The sequence below is a fragment of the Rhinopithecus roxellana genome, chromosome 18 (genome assembly GCF_007565055.1).
Source record: "Rhinopithecus roxellana isolate Shanxi Qingling chromosome 18, ASM756505v1, whole genome shotgun sequence".
Lineage (NCBI taxonomy): Eukaryota > Metazoa > Chordata > Mammalia > Primates > Cercopithecidae > Rhinopithecus > Rhinopithecus roxellana.
In genome coordinates this window covers 65,897,250-65,916,783 of record NC_044566.1, presented here as the reverse complement: position 1 = coordinate 65,916,783, position 19,534 = coordinate 65,897,250, and the positions used below count along the sequence as shown (strand labels likewise).

General features: G+C 45.7%; 1 long non-coding RNA gene across 1 annotated transcript in view; it reads right to left on the bottom strand.

Moving 5' to 3' along the window:
- LOC104682614 overlaps window positions 1-18,969 on the bottom strand; it is a 65,493-nt gene extending 46,524 nt beyond the window's left edge. The window contains exon 1 of the long non-coding RNA XR_750715.2: window positions 18,825-18,969. This is a non-coding gene — a long non-coding RNA (uncharacterized LOC104682614). The remainder of the gene's footprint in view (window positions 1-18,824) is intronic.
- Between the last annotated feature and the right edge of the window lie 565 nt (window positions 18,970-19,534).

Here is a 19,534-nt window from a genome sequence, read left to right as displayed (position 1 = left end):
ATTGCACCACTGCACTTCAGCCTGGCAACAGAGCAATACCTTATCTCTACTAAAACAAAAAACAAACAAACAAACAAAAAAAAGAACTCAGACAGAGACTGTGTCTTCTGCTTCAGTTCCAGGCTGGTTGGAGGTCCAGCAGCATCAGTGTCACCTGCAGAACTGCTAGAAACGCAGAGTCAGGGCTCCACCTCAGGATTGATGAACCAGGGTCCACCTCAGGACTGACGAACCAGGGTCTACCTCGGGACTGATGAACCAGGCTCCACCTCAGGACTGACGAACCAGGGTCCACCTCAGGACTGATGAACCAGGCTCCACCTCAGGACTGATGAAACAGGCTCCACCTCAGGACTGATGAAACAGGCTCCACCTCGGGACTGATGAAACAGGGTCCACCTCAGGACTGCTGAACCAGGGTCCATATTTTCACAAGATCCTCAGGGGTATGTGGGGATGTTGAAATTTGAGCCTCACTGCTCTAAAGTAGACAACAGGAATTTGGGAGCCACCTGGCAAATCCCGGAGACACGACTCCACCTGGCATCCCTGGAGCCAAGAACCAGCGGAAGTTATGGAGTGCTCACGGCAGCTTCCTCACTCACTCTTTTGCTAGTCCCAGTTTTCACAGGGCAGATAGCTGCTCCCTGGGTTGCCAACAGGTTCCAGGGCTCAGACTGGAGAGAAAGTAGAATGAGAGGTGGCTCTCATAAGGTTTGCAAAGTCTTCTCAGGCTCAGCAATGAAGTGTGCCTTCTTCCTGTATCTTCCACAAACCCACATACAGTTAAGACGTTGAAGAAAAAAAGAGGAACAAGGGACAGTTGAAGCAAGCCTACTGAAGTGTCCAATGAGATATATTTTTAGGTTTCTGGATACAGGCTCAGGTCAAAAGGAGTTTGATGAACATGAACATTGCTGATTACATCATTCACTCATTCACTTGTTATCAATCAAGTAGCTACCCTATGAGAGGCCATATTTCAGGTGCTATTGCGCCAGCACCATCCCTGATACAAGGCTGGGCTTCCCCAACGTGAAAACAGGGTCCCCAGAGCCACCTCCTGCCACATAGAGTTTCCCTCCAAGTCGGAATACCCTCAGGATAGACTGGGCCAGGTACAATAGGCTGTTTCTCCCAACAAGGTCAAGGTGTCATCGGGGTGACTGGTTTTCAAAGCGGAGCCTGATCCACCCCTGGGGAAATGCCCTTGTTGTCTACTGCTATCTGGTTAAAAGGTGGCTCCTTAAAGGGTTAACATCATCTTCGATGCTACTCTCAGATCCTACGCAGAAAGAATATTTAAAGCACATCTCCTCCACTGCTATTTATCCACACGCATTCCCTACCCCAGCCTAATCACATCCCTACTTCAGTCTATTAATAAGGTTGGTGTAACAAATGGCTATTTCAAGTCCTTCGGGAGCAGACGCCTCTTCGCCCTACAGACTCCTTGAAAGTAGGCACCTGTCTGAGCCCCTCCGGTCTGCCTGCCAGTTTGTCTTGTTCATTATTTCTTAGCTCAGGGAATTACCTTATTTCATGAAGCAAGAAAAATTCCTGGCACTCTCTCTCATTATGAAGAATGATTTCATTTTATCTTTAATCCCAATGCCCAAACACTCAGTTGCTCATGGCAGGAGCTAATGCGTGTGCATACCTGAGATAAGGGCCAGTCCTCTTGGCCTTTTTATTAGGACATTATGTTAGATGCCTCTTCTCTCTTCAGTGCTTTGATGTCATTTCATTCCATGTGAATGGGGGTGGTTCTCCAGAAAACCCAGCCCTAGTGAGACACACATTCAGATTTTATGAGGTGGGTACTGAATTTGGCTCATTAACACCAGGACAGGTACTCAAGGGCAGCCTTTCAGAGCACATGGATTTCTCTTTATGTCGCAGAGGTTACGATGCAGACTGCATGGACCACGGTCTTCAGAGCAGGATTTTCCTCCACTCTGAATAGGCATATTTGCAATCATTTCCAAATGACACTGCAGAAATTAAATATTCATCAAATAATCCCATTTGGTTGGTTGTACCTATTTGTACATCCTGAAATCATTTCTATAACAACATGGAAAAGGGAAGGCTCCTCTTTGGACTATGAGAACTAGGAATTCATTTCTATTCTATTAAGACTTTCCAAACTAAAATTTTTTTTCTTTCCTGTATCAAATAAAGTGATTTTTGTGATCATTTTCATGTAAACAATTTGCATAACAAGAGCCAACATTTAAACACTGTGTCTGTGCAGTTGTCTCCTGGCATAGACTGAGAATGTATGAACTCAAGATGTTTTGCCTCTCTGTCATTCTACGATGTGAGTGGACAAGGTTGGGATGGAGACTGGAAGTAGAATTTTCCAGAAGGTGTTGCATATAAATGTGGAAGTATATATATATCCTCATTATAATGGGTGAATTTTATAGCTATGTCTACATGTGCAAATTAGTCTATTTTAAAGTGCTATACTATTACCAACATAAGGCAGTCGCAGCGGAGATGAGTCCCAAGATTAATTAAAAGGAACTGGCTATTTAGGAAAGTATAAGTTGGAGAAAGATGAGTTTGGAAGCAGACAAACGAGTGAACCAAGAGAGAGATGGCTGCTGGCTCTCTGCCTACAAGTCTTTAGAGGATGTGAGTGCCACTGAGGAAAAAGGGGACTGCTGTTTCTCATGGCACCCAGAGGCTGCGACTGGAGAAAAGAATGAGATTAAAACTTTAAAAGCAAAGATAAACCTTCGGCTCCAGAAGAACCTTTCCCAGAGATAGATCTAAGCTAAAGAAAATTATCCCAAGGAAGGATACTCATGGGATTGTAAAGGGAAAGTCTTAGAAAACCTAAACTCATATGTCTCATGCAGAGGACTTGATGTCCCAGTAAGATGTACATTGCCCTGAATTTCCACTTTCTGCCTAATGTGAGGCTCTTGGACATGGGAGAGAATCATGTGCTGTCACACCTCTATCCCAATATGCTATAACGTGGCCCAAATGCCGCCCAGTTCCTCCCATCTGTGAAGCTCAGAGCTGCAGTGGGGCTGTGTGTGAGCGCTGGCACTGACCCAGCAGGCTCCAGCCTTGAGGGATGTTTCTCAGGATGTGTAGCCACCAAAGAGGCCCTATGAGAGGATGATTCCCTATACTCCTGAGTACCTTCGCCCTAGAGAGCACTGCTGTCCCATCCGTCTGTGGGGGAAACGAGTGCTCCCTACCTCAGTACCTTGCCTGGGGAGCGACCTGTGATGGGCTCTGTGACAGACAGCAGAAACACCACTCTGATCATCAGACAGCCTCCTCGGTGGTTCTCACTGGAGCTGTGATGGGCTCTGTGATAGCAGAAACACCACTCTGATCATCAGACAGCCTCCTCGGTGGTTCTCACTGGAGCTAAGAACACAGCCACTGCTTGCTAAGGACTGAAGGTACCACAAGCAACGCAGATTTCACTGCCACAGTAGCTGCCTCTGATCAGTTTTCTAAAGCTCACTGTGCCAAGAACACAGGGGGACCCTATTCACCCTAAATTCATGCATTTTTACAGCTGCTTCTCCCACCTGGAACTGCAAAAGAAGCAAAGGTCCAGCGAGAAGCACCCAATGCATAATCCTTCTCTAGTGACCCATGAGGAAGCAGGAGCCGCGGGGCTTACAGACTCACCATACTAGGCCAGGAATTGGTCGCGGCTTGCAGAGCTCATGTCAGATCCACATCCGTTCCTATGCCCAACACGCCCGACGTGCATCTAGCTGAATCCTGCACTGCATCCCTCAGAAGCTTTAAAGCTCATGATGAGCTTTTTTTTTTTTTTTTTTGAGACAGAGTCTCACTCTGTCGCCCAGGCTGGAGTGCAGTGGCCGGATCTCAGCTCACTGCAAGCTCCGCCTCCCGGGTTCCCGCCGTTCTCCTGCCTCAGCCTCCCGAGTAGCTGGGACGACAGGCGCCCGCCACCATGCCCGGCTAATTTTTTGTATTTTTAGTAGAGACGGAGTTTCACAGTGTTAGCCAGGATAGTCTCGATCTCCTGACCTCATGATCCGCCCACATCAGCCTCCCAAAGTGTTGGGATTACAGGCGTGAGCCACTGCACCCGGCCTCATGATGAGCCTTAAAACCAACTCCCAGACGCCACCCCTAGAGACACTGGATTGAATTAGTATCCCCAGCTGGAATGCGCAGACAGCTCAGAGCCACCAGGGCAGCTTATGACCATCAGATGCTTATTGCCAGAAGGTCTAGAGATGGCAGCCCAATCTTGACTAGTCCCTTTGTCAAAGGATCCCAGGTACCAATTTTCATAGAGAGACTGCCACAGAGGATGCCACATACTCTGCCTACTTGATTTCTATTTGGAGGGCAGCCCTTTGTAATGAAAATCATGTTGGGCCTGAATCCCCAGGTGTCGCTTTAGTCACTGGATGCTCCTAAGCCTGCTTCTTTACCTGTGAAATGGACTCATACTTACCTAAAAGGTTCACTCTGAGAGTTAAATAACAGACAGTATATACAAATGCTTGGTAGCCAATAGGTTAGTTGGATGTTGGTCAACTGAATACATATTGAGTAAAAGACAGGTGTCAGACACTTAGAAGGTTCAGTTTTTACACTTGTGGTTTCATTTGGTTCCATTTATTGCCCCTGTGTGAGGTCAAGGTCAAGCTGATAGGTTCCTGGTTCCACTGCCCCTGGCTAGAATGTCAGTCTCACCAGGGCAACAGCTGTGTCTGTTTTGTCCAAGTGCCTAGAACATTTAGAGACACTCGATAAATATTTTTTGATTAAATTAATGTGAAGGTAGACAGGTGACTTTGCCTCCCTGCATCTCAGAGCCTGGTCACTAGTCAGAGGAATCTGAGCAGTGTCTTTGCATCGTGCCTGGAGGACACTGACCATGGGGATGTCTGTGATGAGGGACACAGCCCCGCATGCGGAAGATCCTACAGAGGTGGCCCAGAAGCACCTCCCGAGTGCCAGGCAGTGCTTTAGGGCTTCTGGAAACATCTGATGTCATTATTTAGGGGGAGATTATGAAACAAAACTCTTAATTTTCTTCTATTGCTCTTTTTTGGGGCTAACGTAGAGCAAAGTGAGTTCAACCATTTTTAAGCGGCTCTCATCACATAGGACTAAATGCCTTCAGATCCTCTACGATTCCGCAGGGAAGTTGTTTTCCGGCTCTGTCATTTTCTGAGAAAAATTACTTGCCAAGGTGCCTCTTACAGTGTGTGGCCTGGTATTATCCGGTCTGAGCAGAACAGTAACAACATCTGCCCTTAGACGGTGCCAGGCCCACCTGAAAACGCTTTCTACAAAATCCCGCGTCGAATCACCTGAGCCACCTACAGCGGGGTGGGCGCTGCCCTTATCTACTCGTCCTCTCACTTTAGAGAACGAAGAACTGAGGCACAGAGATTTGTTTGTTGTTTTTCATTCTTTTGATTGAGGCCACACAGCACCTCAGTGGCAGAGCTGCAATAGGACTGTTAAAAGAAAAACCTTGGCCAAATTAAATTTAAGAGTTTAACTGAGCAAAGAACAATTCACAAATTGGGCAGCCTCTTGAACCAGAACAGGCTCAGAGAGACTCCAGCACAGCCACGTGGTGGAAGGAGATTTACAGACAAAAAGGGAAGTGACGTGCAGCAAACAGAAGGGAAGCACACGAACAGCCGGACTGGTTACAGCCCAGCGTTTGCCTTACTGGGATAAGGTTTGAACAACTGGATGCCTGTGATCGGTCAGAATTCAGTGATTGGCACAAGCGTAGGTTACAGTTTGTTTAAACCTCCGTTTAGGTTAGAATTCACTACATACAGAGGAATCTTTAGGCTGAACTTTAAATATGTAAAGGGTAGCTTTAGGCTAAACTTGCTGTAAAGAACCCAGGCCATCTGGTGCCATGATCATGCACTTATTAGTGAAATCCACCTTCACCCCACAGAACAGGACTGCTGCCTCCCCTTCTCTGAGCACTGCATGCCTATCTGTGAAGCTACATCACAACTTGGAAAGACAGAATGGCTTGGTTCAAAACACAAGAGAGAGACTTTAAGAAACAGCACATTTCCTCTCCTTTGCCGTCTGTAGTACCTTGGCCGAGGAACTTAACTTCTCTGAGCCTCAGTTACCTCATCTGTCAAATGAAGCTGGCATCCACCCCGCAATGGGCGCCTGCACAGTGAACAGGAGAAAATGCTCGTGCTGTGTGTGGTGCTCAGCCGTGGGCAGAACGGGCAGAAATGAGGAAACCTGAGTAGAGCGCCCAGTTCAGCTGCTGGGCCCTGACAGCAGCTGCTTAATTCAGGTTCACCCTCTCTCCTCTTTCACTCTTGACTCATTTACCCTACAGGCCTTGGTTTTTGTTTTTTGTTTTTTGTTTTTTTTTTTTTTGAGACAGAGTCTTGCTCTGTTGCTCAGGCTGGAGTGCACTGGTGCAGTATCAGTTCACTGCAATCTCCGCCTCCTGGGTTCAAGCAATTCTCCTGCCTCAGCCTCCAAAGCAGCTGGAATTAAAGGTGCCTGCCACCACCACACCCGGCTAAGATTTTGTGTATCTAGTTTCACCATGTTTTCCAGGCTGGTCTCAAACTCCAGGTGATCACCAAGGTGATCCGCCCACCTTGGCCTCCCAGAGTGCTGGGATTACAGGTGTGAGCCACCACATCCAGCCCCAACAGGCTTTGTTAAGTAGTCTGCTGAAAAATATTTGCCCCATTAGGCAATTAAGCATTTACATTTTAAGACCTAAGTCTGGTTCTTTATTTTTGTTTTCATTAGATTTTGCTGTGTGAGAATCACCATTCCAACTTGTCCTACTATTCTTAGGTTCTTATTCATGGATCCAGCATAAAACTATACCTGGAACTTCATGCCATCTGCAGATTTGAGAATTCCACTGCTCATAGCTTCATTTATTCTACAAATTATTTTAAAACCTATGAAAAATACATTGCTCATTGCTATATCAGTCTACAGCATTTTCTCCATTTCCAATGAATATAAAGCTGGCCATTATAAATTACTGGTTATGTTTTGGGGGTCAAGTGTCTGGTTCCCCAGTTGGATTACACACTTGCTGGAGCCACAGAGAAATCTGTATGCATTCTTTGGTTTCACAGAGTAGGTAATCAATACATTTTTATGGAGCCAAGTATACATTTGCTAACTGATTTGCCACTGAGATATCATCATTTGCTAACGACACTGGCCCTTACTTTAATCCAATGACTTTGCCTCTCTCGCCTGCATTTCTGTAAGAATATTGTTTTTAACTTTACCCTGAACTCCCAGACCCCATAAAACACAGAAACAGTGATTGGTACCAGCCAGAAATGTCAGTCTCATCTGCCAAGATACTTGTCTTATGTACCCATCAGCTAATATGCAATCACTCTACCTAGTCTTTCCAGAACAATCTACCATAGGACATCCTTGGCAAGGCAAGCTATTATTTTCACAAAATGTTGATCAAATCTAAACTTTGCAACACTGGCTTTCCAGGATAGTTTCAAAATCTAGTTCTTTTTCGTAGGATGACATCAGAAGATTGGGAATTCATAAGCAAACAATTATTATTCAATAATTCTCACTTCTGCCATGACCGTAGGTGGTAAAACTATTTTGGATAAGCTTGCAATACTAATTACTCAGTTTCTCGCCTATAAAACAAATGTGTTCCGTGGTTCTTGTTTCATGGCTTTGAGAAAAAATAGATGATGTGAGAAATACTTGGTCCCTGAGATGCTGAGGAAAATGAAGGCAGGTTCCGTTAGTACCTACACCTTGCTAATAGACAGTATGTTCTGTTCCACTTCCTAGAATTCAGAAATCCTTTGTATTTTCTGTTCTGATAAGATGCAGTTTCAACAGAATTTGGATGTTTTTCAATGAGTCATACCTGTTGAAATTCAAGGGTGAAAAATGGAAACCTTCACACAATCTCAATTTTGTCAACTCAGATCACACTGCTCTAATTTTTGACATCAAACTTCTTCAGATGCAGTGGTGACAAGAGTGTTTCTTCACAAGCTGGGTCCCAACAATTACTGCTGATGCCAGATGAACCCAGAGAGGGAGCGCAGGAGGTTCTGAAGGTGCACCTTTTCATACATCTTTTGATTGGAAGTGGCCGCACGATCCCTCAGCCCACTTGGTAGTCCCCTACCAGTTCTCCTTTTAATTAATAGACTTGTGAATAACCACAACTGCCTTGTGGGACATGCCAAACACTAAACAGATGACTAAGTTGCAGTGAGCAATCTGCTCAACATGGGGTGCCTTAATTTAAGCCATACGTGGTAAAAAACGAAGGCGCGGCAAACATGCGGCTCAGTGTATAGCTTTTGGTCTGTTTCAAGTTAAATAAGTCCCTGGTGTGCAGAAAGTAACATCCATAAAAGCGAAAGCAATGGCTCTGATTTATTGCCACCTGTTAGCATGACTCTGACCTGCTTGAATGGGGCAGGCATTATAGTCCAGAAGGAGAACAGGGCTCAGGTCTGGGCAGGAGCCGAGGCTGGTGAAGATGCAGTAAAGTCTGCTGGGCAGGAGCCACGGAGAAGACTTCCTGCTGCGTGCCAATGAGCAGGTAACTGCAGATGCCTGTCGCAGGGTGGGCAACACTCAATGTGCCGCCACTGTCATCTGGCCCAGTTTATGGACAAAATCCATCTCTCGGGGGCTGCAGGGAGGGGCTGGGGTGGCGGGCCGTTCATTAGAACCTGGCCGGAGGGCAGCTCAGATCTGTAAAGGACAGCTGTCTAATTGGATTTGCTTGTGTGTACTGTCTTAGCTTTTACAATGGGAATAGGCTACCCGGCCTTTCTAATTAGATTGTTAAACATAATAGCTGAATGGCACAGCAGTGAAGAATTTGCCCTTCTCTTTGTAAGCGCAAACTAGGGCTCAGAAAAGATTCAGGGTTTTTCCAGCCCATTTCCCCCATCATTGTATCTGATGGTAATGAGACGAAGTTTATTTCTTTTTAAAAGCTCCCAAAGGAGCACAGGCCAGGTTGAAGTTCAAACTAAATGTCAAAACACACACAGGCAATACAGTAGCAAACTTCTGTTTTCCTTGGGCCTCTTGTTTCCCCTAATTGGTGCCTTGTTGGTAGTCTCTACCGAGAGACTGAGAATGAAATGGGATTGGAAATTGAATTACCCTGTCATCCCTCAAGGTGGTCTTCAGACCTGGGTTGAGAAAAATGAGTAGAACAGGGTGGGAAAGACTCACTTGCTGAAGCTCTGGGTCCAGTCTCCTGAGTCTCCTAGGAAGCAGCAGGAAGTGGAAAGAAAACCAGGGAACAAAAGAGAGGAGCGAGGAGAAAGACAAGAAGGCAAGGGGAAAGAGAATGGCGCTGGAATGATGTCACCGCCCAACCCTGTGGGTCCTGTGGCTTGAAAGCCATTTTCATCCTCATCTTCCCATCGGAAATGACATTTTCTCTTTAAGGTCTGTGGTTCTCCAAGATTCCATCCTGCACCTCATTTCCCAATTGTCATCCTACAGTTGTCATCCTTCCCTGACGTTCATCCTCTAGGGAACACTGATCAGACACACAATTCAGGTTTGATATCAAGAGGACCTGCACATCAGTTTTTGTTCCTTTTTTTTTTTACTGTAAAAGGAAATGTATTTCTCTGTGTCTTCTATGCTCTTTAGAATGTAAAGCACCAGCACGATGCAACATTATCTTCTACAGGTTCATAAAAGTCACCCATCTGATGTCTGAAAAGCCCTCACAGCTTCAGCCACTCACTGAAGCTGCCCTTCTCCTTAGAAAGTGCAGAGTAAGAAGATTTTCCTTCTTCTGAGGCAGCCACATCAACACTGTATCCCCAGAGTCCCACCACCCAACAGACACAAAGTCTCTGCAGCAAGGAAATAATTTTCTTCCTAAATGCATTCAGGAAAGCAAGGAATGACCCCAGCAGGGCAAAGCACAGATGACCAATGTTTACCATTTTTATTCTGTTTTGACATCATTCCAGAGAGATGACTACCTTATGAATAATGGAACCAGGCAACATATTACTCAAAACCAGCAACAATTTTTAAAAAGAAAGAACAAACGAGTGGATAAATGAGCAATTGTCCACCTTCCTGAAGCATTTGAGCTGTTATTTTCCTCCTCCTCCTCTTGCTCGTTGGATGCCTTCCCTCTCTGATTGTGATCTTGAGATCTCTTTGCCAAGATTCAGCAGTGACTCCAGAACTCAGCTCTATTTATAGTCCTTTGTTCGCTGCACAGAGTTCAAATATTCTGTCTGTGCATTTGGGTGGTTCGACTATGGGGACACACCCTGCCCCCAACGAACACTTGGTTCGTGGGTTACAAATCATAGCCCACAGGTGCATTTTTGTCTGGCCTGCATATTTATTATTTAAAAATTGGATCCAAATCCCTGGAGCCATGACAAATATTCTCTGGATTGCCAAGCCTCACTGCCACCTCTGTATTAGGTCTGGCTACTTCCCATCGCCAGTTTATCTGCCCAGGTGTGGAAAGCCTTGAAGCAGTTAGGACTCCTTTTTGTCTCAGCCACTTTGTCCTACTGTCTGGACAAACCTTACAACAAATGTACCTGCAGATTCACATGAGTGTACCCTCAAAACTCAGTAAATCCTCCCATGTAGTGATTCCCAGAAAACGTTTCTTTTGTCAATCTTTGTAGTTGTTTTCTAACTCTCCTGAAAACTCACTTCTTTGAGATGTTGCTAGGCTTTTATTTCCCACACACTCTATATTGAGAAGGATGGTCAATGGAGAAATGTGAATGAAAGAATTCACTAAAACGGAGACAAACACAACTCTATCCCAGCAGGCTGAGCCATACTGTGCCTCCCTATATGTTGCTGTGTCTTATTCAGATGATGGGTGCATGGACTGGGTGAGACTGGACCCACTTACCCAGTTCTATGTGATGCCCACCTAGAACAAATGATTACTATGAAGCACATTTTTCTAAAGTGATGAGAATAAATAACATTGTATGGAAATTATTTAAAGAAATTCGATTCATCCCTTCCTTATATCATACAAGTTTTAAAAAATTGATCCATAAAATCAGCACAGACCCTGACCCCCACTCTAAACCTTTAAATAAAAGAACCATGTGCCTGCAGCGAAGACACTTGTGCAGAAGTACAGTTGTGCAGTCATGGCAAACCCAAATACCAGTTTTGTTTTGAAATGAGAGATCCCTCTGCATTCTGCTGCCGTGTGATGTTTCTCATTCCATTCTTTATTCTGCACACATGGGTGACTTTAAGTCAGTATTCACAGAAACAGCTTTAAACGGTCCTGAAACTGAGAAGTGGATTATGTCAAGGACTAAAATTACTTCAGCACTGTTTGATCATGCAGATTCTGGAGTACGATCAATTTGACACATGTGTCCATGACATGAGTGTGTGTGCGTTCTGTACTCCCGCAGCAAACATGAGATGTGAGCAGAAGTTGCTCCATGCGCTCTATATAATGTTTTATTTAGTTTGGGACAGGTGTTGCAAATAGTGTCTCAAATATTACTAGAAATGATCCATCACACTCACATTCCTAGCAATCCTTTCCTTTCCTTCTAAAAGCTTATTGACAGCTGATTTTGCTCCTTGAATTTCTAAGAAAATAACTTTCCATCTATATGTGAATGCATCGTTCTTATTTTTCAGGCGTAAGTATCAGATAATGTGGCCCTGTGTGACAAATGGGAGTTGGAACAGAGGACTTGGCAAAAAATTGGGGAAAAAAAAGCAGGTAAATCTTTCCTTAGACTTACTCTATTTTTTTGTCCAATTCTGGAATGAGTTCTGGCAAAATATTCCTGAAATTAAAACGTCATGGGATGAAGTTGGTCTGAGACGACTCAATGTCATATTTTCCCTCTATCTCCTTTCATTTCAAAAGTAATTTTATAAAAAGAAAAAAAGAATTAGAGTCTAAAATCCCAAGGATTGGTTTCTTATCAATTCTTGCAGGCATGAAGTCCAGACTTTTACCTAATTAATGATAAAGGCATGGGAATATGTGATGGCTTGATTAACTCATTCAGAGTAAAAAAAAAAAAAAAATGCTGTTATGGGAAGGGCAAAAAGAACCTCTTTCACACTTTCCCTTTATGTTATTGGTACAAATAGGACAGCTGAGACTCCACACACAGACTAGAGAAGACCTGTAGCCCCTGTAAGTGTGCGGCGAACACTGTGGCATTAAAGTCCAGGGAACCTCTTGGCTTCCACTGCCTGATCCTTCTCCTCTCCAATCACTCCTGTGGAGCTGCTCAATGGCATAGACACCATAGCATAATTTGTTCCAATCCCAAAGCATCTCTTCTCCGTAGCCAAACTGACAGGCACAACAGTCATGATAAAATCTTATACAGAAAACAGGATGCTGGCTGAAATATGCCTTCTGCAGAGACGACTCTGGGACTTTGAAGGTCCAGCTCCTGGCCTGTTAAAGGCCATGCAGTCTCAGAGGGCAACACAACCAAAGGTAGAATGCTAAAGTTAAGAATGGCCTTAAGAACCACTGACAGGGTTGGGCGCGGTGGCTCACACCTATAATCTCAGCACTTTGGGAGGCCGAGGCAGGCAGATTACAAGGTCCGGAGTTTGAGACCAGGCTGGCCAATATGGTGAAACCCCATCTCCACTAAAAATACAAAAATTAGCCGTGGCGTGCCCCTGTAATCCCAGCTACTCTGGAGGCTGAAGCAGGAGAATCGCTTTAACCCAGGAGGTGGAGGTTGCTTTGAGCCAAGATTGCACCACTGCACTCCAGCCTGGATGACACAGCCAGACTCCGTCTCAAAAAACAAAAGCAAACAGGAACCAGCGACAGGGCCAGGCGCGGTGGCTCATGCCTGTAATCCTAGCACTTTGGGAGGCCAAGGTAGGCAGATCACAAGGTCAGGAGTTCGAGACCAGCCTGGCCAGCATGGTGAAACCCCTTCTCTCCTAAAAATACAAAAATCAGCAGGGCATGGTGGCGTATGCCTGTAGTCCCAACTACTCGGGAGGCTGAGGCAGGAGAATTGCTTGAACCTGGGAGCTGGAGCTTGCAGTGAGCCAAGATCGCGCCACTGCACTCCAGCCTGGGCGACAGAGTGAGACTCTGTCTCAAAACAAACAAAAAAACAAACAGAAAAACCCACTAACAACTTGTTGGAAGTCAATGGAAAAGCAGTTTATGGTGAACAACAATGCTGTCCTTCACGACAATGCTGTCCTTGCATGCAAAAGGCTTCCTCAGTAGGGGTGCTGTCTTTGTCCTGCTCCATTTCACTGCAGTCTTCTCATGGGTCCCCCAAAGTACAATAAGTAGATGTTGTCGCTGCCTTGCAGGGGCAGCCAACTACAGTCCACAAGCTAAGAATGGATTTTACATTTTTAAATGATCAGCGGAGGAAATCAAAAGTTCAATAATATTTCATGACATGGAAAAATCACAAGAAATTCGAATTTCAGATTTACTAGAACACACCATGGCCATTTTGCATTGTCTAGATCTGTTTTTGTGCTATAACCGCAAAGTTGAGCCACTGTGACAGAGACCTACAAGGCCACAAGGCTGACATGTTATTAGCTTGATCCTTGCAGAAAAGTTTGCAACCTGTGATGTATTCCATTTCCAGGCCACTGGTGAGAATTCCCACACAGCCTCGATTCCCTAACTCTAACCCTCACCCTCTACCCAACAAATATTAAACAAAATACATAGGCAGCCTGTTACCCTGGCAAACAATTCTGCCAGGAAATGGCAGTAGGTTAAGAGCTGAGATAAATCCTTCTAGTATATGTGGTGGATATTGGTGCCCCAGGCAAAACAGTTTGGCGTGCCTCTGTCAGTTACAGAACACTGGGCTGTACTGTTCAGACCCAGGAGGAAAATCTTTATGTGGTATATTCTTTTTGCCATAATTAAGAAGAGATGCAGAGAGAGCACAGAGCAAGATGCCCCAATAAGAAACGATGCAGATTTTCCTGAGACTTTCACAGAGATGCCTCAGTAGGTACACATATGGCATTAGCAAAGTCCTCCAAGACAAACGTCATTTACTATTCATTCATTGATTGATGAAATTTACTCATCTGCTCATTCATTCATTCACATAGCAATTATTTTTTAAGCACAGGTGATTCATAGATGACATAGTAAGGGCCCTACCAACAAGCAGCGTAGAAATCATTGAAGAAAACAGACACGGGAATTAAATAAAATAAAATGTAAATATTCCTAAATAGAAGAGCGCAAGTGTAACACACCAGAATCAATTCCTTGTTTCTTTGTCTAACAATGAGTTCCCACTCCCTGCCTTCCCTAGGCTAGAAAAAATTGTCAGACAGTGTCAGCCTAAAAACAGTGCATTTGAGAACTGAACAACTCCAGGGGTGATTCAGAACAAACAAGAAAAGTCTCAGGAGAAGACGTCTAGAGTGGGAGAGGCTGGAGGGATGTTCACACGCACACACACCACCCCCATCCCCTAGTTCCCCTTCAACAGATTACAGGAAATCAACCTTTTTTTTTTTTTTCTTTGCCTTAGCTGCTGTGCACATAAAGAATATGCAGCCTGAACTAGGCCTCAGGAGAAAAGTCGTGCTAGATCTTTATTCATGGTATGTGGTTAAACATGTTTTCATGTTGTCAAAGATTAAATAATTAGGAGAACATGGTCAAGATCAAAAGGCAGTGCCATGTCACAAGCAATTAGGAGGCTCGTACAGCTGTGACAGCTAGGGACCCCCGCTGGTACGGTACCTGCTTCAGCAAGCCATGTGGGCGCAATATGAAGTCTAGATTGGGCACTTCAGGACTTTTCATTTAAATCTCATTAAGAGGGTTGCAATCCAATAAATACAAAAATAACAGCTAAAATGGGTTTTAAGTTCAGCACAATGTAAGGGGGAGAAAAAGAAAAGGCAAGTCAATGGCCTGTAAATTAAAAATCTCTTCTGGAAAAATTCTAAATCGAAATGTGTCACATGTCTTAAAACAGATCTCCAACCCAAGTTACGTGCAAAATGACTTTTTTTTTTTTTTTTTTTTTTGAGACGGAGTCTCGCTCCGTCACCCAGGCTAGAGTGCTGTGGCCGGATCTCAGCTCAGCTCACTGCAAGCTCCGCCTCCCGGGTTCACGCCATTCTCCTGTCTCAGCCTCCCGGGTAGCTGGGACTACAGGCGCCGCCACGTCGCCCAGCTAGTTTTTTGTAGTTTTTAGTAGAGACGGGGTTTCACCGTGTTAGCCAGGATGGTCTCGATCTCCTGACCTCGTGATCCGCCCGTCTCGGCCTCCCAAAGTGCTGGGATTACAGGCTTGAGCCACCGCGCCCGGCGCAAAATGACTTTTTCAGCATCTGTACATTCTCATGAAGGAAGACACATGTTGATGATTCACATGAGTTTACAAAGGGGCATGTACATCGTCATAGCAATATTAAGTGGGTTTTTTGTAGTGATCCTATCTGTTGCTTAATTTTATGGATTAGAATGTCAAAGCGTGAACCAGAGAATCTCACCTGAGAATCCCCTTTACAGTAAAATCCTTATGAACGTGAAATTCGGCAATAGGGCAACAGCACGAGTAAGTCTAAAATGAAACATTACAATGGTCTGATTTTCAAACCTGAAAGGTAAAATCGAGGTTTAAACATCCCTATGGTCTGACCTGGGCACCAAACAGTTTTTATCCCCAAGTCTTCCAGAGTGTGTGGGGAAGTCTTCCAGTGTCTGGGCTGAGGCTCCCATGCAGGAGAGCCCCACGCGCTGAGAGGAAGAACTCAACAGAACTGCTGATACCCCAGATGTGGCCCACTCCACGCAACCCAAACACGCGGGTCTACCCTGGACCCAGCTCCGTTCAGGAAGTCACAGAATTAAATGGTGATTTTACTCTGTGATTTCTCACCATAAAGCCTCTATTAAAACAATGTTGCATGGTTAGTTTAAAACATTTCTGTGGGTAAAAAAAAAAACCTTGTAGCCCCCAGGCCAGATTATCTGTGGATACCACTGAAGTCCCATGTACAGCCCAAATGGCTCTTATCTGCCCTTGGCAGGACCTCATCTGGCCCCATTCTGAGGTCCTCTCATTCCTCTAACATCCTCCCGGAGGTCACAGAGAAGCCTCTCATCTGCCTTGATAGCTGCATGGCCCGTGACCTGCACTTGGGTGGGGCTTTGTTCCAGGCATGAACTGCTCTCCTTTCAGACTCTACTCTCTAAGAAAACAACCAGGTAAGGAAGGACTGCCCTCGTCCCAACCCACGTGGCCTGTGGCCCTCGGATCACAACATAGCTGCTACTGCCCACATATGTGTGCCTGATGGGGCCACTCAGTCCCTGCACTAAACTCAAGGCTGCCACCTGCTCTGTATCGCTTCACTGCTCCAGAATTCTCTCCAAGTCCACTCTGCCTCTTTAGACAGCGGCCCTGGCCCCATTGCTCCCCACTCCCTGACACCTGCGTCTGTCTTCCCCTCCACTTGACTTGCCGGACACACCACTGCTCGGGGCCCCCAGTTGCTGTGGTCTGCGTACCTCCTTTTCCACCACAAGGATGCTTGAGGCCCTCATGGAGGAGCTTTTAGAGTTTTGCTTTTTGGTTTTTTGAGACAGAGTCTTGCTCTGTCGCCCAGGCTGGAGTGAAGTGGTGCGATCTCGGGTCACTGCAGCCCCCACCTCCTAGGTTCAAGTGATTTTCCTGCCTCAGCCTCCTGAGTAGCTGGGATACAGGCGGGCGCCAGCACGCCCAGCTAATTTTTGCATTTTTAGTAGAGACGGGGTTTCGCCATGTTGCCCAGGCTGGTCTCAAACTTCTGACCTCAGATGATCCACCCGCCTCGGTCTCCCAAAGTGCTGGGATTACAGGCGTGAGGCACTGCGCCCAGCTGAAGCTTTTAGTTTTTGCAAAACTCTGTCATCCCGAGAGTGTGCACACACCTAAAGGGGCACTGGCTCTGAAGGGACTCTCACAGCAGGTGCGGCTCCCTCATCCCGCAGGCCCTGCTGTCAGAGAACCGCTCCTCCCTCCTGGCTCCTCTCCTACGGTCCCATATGGTGACTGCCTTAATGTCCCCTGACGCCCCCACAAAGACACAATGGAAAGGTCTCCCCGACCCTGGTTCTAACTGACTCACTCGATGAGTTTGAGATATTGGAGCAGAGACGACCACAAAGTTAATGCAAGCTGACAGTGTGATGTAACCACTGAAAACGCGATTGCTGCCCTAAGCTGAAAACCCTTGCGTATGGCACCCGGATGGAGAGAAGGAAAAATCCCATGCAGTGCACTGCCCGTGCCCGTGCCCACTGCAGGGCGCCACGCTGGGCTCTGGGAAATACACTGTTCAAGGACAATTTGACTATGATTCGTCTAGAAGGAGGTAACTCAATGGTGAGGAGCTAAAAGCAAGCCTGTTTCATGAGGGACTGAAGGAACTTGGCATGTTGAGAATGTGGAAATGAAGAGGAAGCATGATTCGGCTCTCAAAGAGGAGAGGGTGCCAAGCCTGTGAAAGATCACCTGGTTCTGTGTGGCTCAAATGGGAAACTGGGCCAAATATCTAGACGTCACCAGAAAGTTGAAATTCAACATATTAGCAATGTTTTCTGTTCCCTCTCCATCCTTCTCATCTTTACCTAACCCCACTGGTTTTCATTCTTTTTCTTTCTAGCAATAAAGCTGCCCAACAAGGGACTCTGTGGCTTGGAAGGTGGTGACCTCCCTCTAACTAGGACTGTTCAGGCAGGGGTGGACAGCATTCTGGAAGGGCATTCAGGAAAATACCAGCTTAAATGAGGCAGGATCCTGGACTGGAAAACCTGTAACATTTGCTCAAGAGCCCAGATTCCAGGACCTGAAGTGTGACTCAGAGCAGCGTCCCCAGGCTGGTGTGCAACGACACATTTCAGCATATGTCCTTTCCATGATCTATATGTATGTTCCTCACAGAAAAATTAGAGACACAGGAAAGAAAACGAACCACTATTAAATGTATTAGGAATGAATACAGTTAGTGGGAGACATACAGTGTATATGTGTATTTTCTCTTCATTTTTCATTTACTGTAAATTTTATTAATACAGTCTTCTGACCACCCCACCACCCGGGAGTTTCCTTTTGAATTTGTATCTATTGAAATGTATTGTGTTGAGTATTTTCTTCCAATGCAAGTATTCCTAGGACATTTCAAAGCAGAGACTGAGTACTCCACAGGCAGGAAGGCAGCATGGGGAATTTCCAAATAAAAATCAGTGTGAGAGGCTTCCTTCCACCAGGAGGTCTTGCATAGGAGACCAAGCAGGGAAGGGAGCCACAGACACCAGCAGAATGACTTTGCCCATCACCTGGTACTTGTGGCTCACCTTTAGTAGGTGACAGTCAATGAAATAGCTATTTTTCCATAAATCCAAAATCTTGAGCTGAAGATGGTGCAGGTTGGGGGTGCAGATCCACACGGACAGGAGAGAAAGGTGAGTTAGCTCTGAAGCGGTCACACGGCCTGACAGGCTGGACAAGGTGGACACTGAGATGTCCTTCCAGGCACATGGGTACTCCTTGGGGCTAGAATGGGAAGCCCTGCTGGTATCTGCTCCCATCTCCTGGGCACGGGGGTGCGAACAGAGAGAAAGAAAGGTGCACAAAGCTCTATGTGGGCGGGCGCCAAAGAGAGAGAGAGAGACCCACACTTCAACCCTCCCCCATGCCTGCTCCCTCCACAGGAACTCAGAAGGCCAGCATCCTAAGGCCACATTACCAGGGGCCCTGTCAGCCACTGGGGTTCCCGAGGAAAAAGGATATGCAGAAACTCACTCTGAGGCCTTCGCTAAATCCTCAGACACAAAGAAAGCTAAATGAGAGACAAAGTTTGGCGGGAGGATCAGAGAAGCCCGGGCTCCGTGGCAGGTTTTCTCTTTCAGGCGATAGGCAGGCCCCGGGCCGGGCCCACCCAGTCCCTGTGGAATGTTCTGGGGGCTCTCTCTGGCACTGGTTTTCAACTCTGCGTCTGAAGTTAGTCTGAACAATGGAAACAATTCCTTTCCATGATTAAAATCTTCCACCCTCTAAAATTAGTCCCAGGAAATTAGAACACCAGTAATTGTAGGAGGCTACACAATCCTAGCAATTTAAAGTGGAGTCATTTACGGAAATCACCAAAGTCCTTAGAAGATACTTCCTCGGTAGTTTTTGTCCTATAACTTGAGGCCACTAAAGGGTCATCAAAGCTCAATGGCTCTCAGTCTCCCAGTTATTAAATCCATTCCAGTTAAGAGATAACATGGAATTGTTAGCAAAGGGAAATTGTGACATAGTGGCCTTCCCTCACACAAAGGGCGGTGGATTAATGTGTACCTTGTGTGTACGTGTGTGTGATTAGAGACTTAAGAATTCGAGATTTTGCCCTTTAAGTTTTCTTTGTCAATATTTTTTATTACAAATAGAAAAACTGGGATCAGATTTTCTCCTTTTCATACTGTCTTTGTTTAAAACCTAATCACAGGAGCACTTCATACAGCAACACA